This window comes from Macaca mulatta, chromosome 9, assembly GCF_049350105.2.
Source record: "Macaca mulatta isolate MMU2019108-1 chromosome 9, T2T-MMU8v2.0, whole genome shotgun sequence".
In the NCBI taxonomy this organism is placed as follows: Eukaryota; Metazoa; Chordata; class Mammalia; order Primates; family Cercopithecidae; genus Macaca; species Macaca mulatta.
This window is the reverse complement of record NC_133414.1, coordinates 30207711-30209947: the sequence shown is the minus strand read 5'-3', so window position 1 is coordinate 30209947 and position 2237 is coordinate 30207711. Positions and strand designations below refer to the sequence as shown.

At 41.6% G+C, this 2237-nt stretch overlaps 1 pseudogene; it reads left to right on the top strand.

Moving 5' to 3' along the window:
• The first annotated feature begins 444 nt into the window (after positions 1-444).
• LOC114670253 (5S ribosomal RNA) lies at positions 445-559 on the top strand (annotated as a pseudogene).
• The last annotated feature ends 1678 nt before the right edge of the window (positions 560-2237 follow it).

Genomic DNA, 2237 nt, shown 5'->3' with positions numbered 1-2237 from the left:
TGCTGGGGTCCAAAGGTGTGTGAAGTTTCAGCAGGCAATCTTTCCCACACACACACATCCTCCAAGTAGGGGAAGGGGAGATCGGAAGGAGCCATTGCTCTTATTTTGGTGGTGGTTAACTGGACACAGGTATGTAGTCATGCCTCGATGACAGTCACAAAGTCCTGGGCAAGGTAACATTGGAGTCCAGAATAGATGCCCATTTTATTTCCATCTGCTATAGAATGCAGAGAACTTAGGAAATGAGAGCTTTTGTAGTAGTATTTATCTCTACCCATCTCATTTTTCTGTCACTCTAGGGCAGTTGAACCGCGGCATTACCGTGTTCTCTATCTCATTCCTACTATGGGATGAGGCAATGCTTGACAGAGAAAAATTGGGATTTGGACAAGATCTATTCAATGTCCCTGCACATTGTGTAGAAGCTAGAATCGATGGTGTAAATACTACATCTTGAAGATAATGCACCTGATCTCATCTGAACTCAGAAGCTAAGCAGGTTTGGGCCTGGTTAGTATTTGGATGGGAGACCACCTGGGAATACTAGGTGCTGTAGGCTTGGCCGGGCACAGTGGCTGATATGGTTTGGCTGTGTCCCTACCTAAATCTCATCTTAAATTATAGTTCCCATAATCCCCACATATCATGGGAGGGACCTGGTGGGTGGTAATTGAATAATGGGGATGGGTTTTTCTCATACTGTTCTTGTGGTAATGAACAAGTCTCATGACATCCGATGGTTTTATAAAGCGCAGTTCCCCTGCACCCCTGTCCTGCCTGCTGCCATGCAAGACATGACTTTGCTTCTCTTTCACCTTCCTGCATGATTGTGAGGCCTCCCCAGCCATGTGAAGCTGTTAGTCCATTAAAGGTGTTTTGTTTTGTTTTTTTTTTTTTTGGTAAATTGCCCAGTCTCAGGTATTTCTTCATAGCAGTATGAAAATTGAGTAATACAGTGGCCCATGTCTGTCGTCCCAGCTACTGTCATCTCAGCCTGAGGATCACTTGAGACGAGGGGATCATTTGAGCCCAGGAGGTCGATGCCAGCCTGCACAACACAGGCAAACTTCCTTTCAAATAGTAATAATTAACTTAAAATTTAAAATGTGAGACTCTCCAGGACCTATCCAGTCTCTCCAGTCACCTTGGTTACGTGACAAGCCACAGGTACACAAGTGCAAACTCCCCCGGGGGACAAGGCCACCTCCTTCCTTGGTGACTTCCTAACACGTACGGGGTGTTAGCTTAAACTATAACCTGTCCTCCCCAGGCCACAGGACCTTTGTCCTGGCCCCTCCCTAAGACTCACCAATCACCTCCCTAGGGAAGCAGAAGAAACACATAGGGTGCAGAGTGCTAGAGGGGAACACACCGCAGTCCCAAATAATTCACCCAGGTGGCCAGGGGCTCATCTGTTCCCAATTAAAAATACATCTACAAGCCAGAAATCTTGATTTCAAACAGATCCAAGGGTGCAAAAAGGCACTTTGAGCACATCAGGTATAGTATATAAGAAGGAACGTAAAATTTCGTTAGAATAAGTATTAAGTACGTATATGTGTGTATGCGTGTGTGTATATATATATGTACTAGAAAACTTTTTCACTTAGTAAAAATATATATCATGCAAATAAACTATGGCGTATAATAAGTATTTACCATCATTGAGTTCCAATCATACAATTCTAGGCTTACTTGAAAATGAAAAAAAAAAATCACAATAATTAAACCTTAAATATTAGAGACTAAACATAATTCAAGCTGTGAACTTATCCAGCATAACCTGAAAGTAATAGAAATTTCCATGACACATTCATTGCCTTAAAATATCTTCAAAGCCATCATTCATAATCATAAGTAAAAATTATTGTAAATCAAAATTTCTCTGATCTACAGGGAGCAGTATGACAGAATCATGTAGAAGGATTTGTTGTGATATCATCCAGTTAAACCCCAGGAAACAGTGATGCAACAGCTGTTGGGAAAGATCCTGCAGTGTTAACAGTTCTTTCTTTCAAATTCTCTTCAAGCTCGTACATCTAGAGTATCTTCTGCTAAATGGTAAATAAGCATTGTTTCATAATGTTTATAAGGTATTCACAAAATAAAATACAGACGTTTTTTGACTCTTTTTTCTTGTCCACATAATGTGGATTAGTCTCCATGACAACACCAACTGTCCCATCACATTATCACGAACACCTCCCAACAACCGCTATGCTGCTGTGACCCACAGT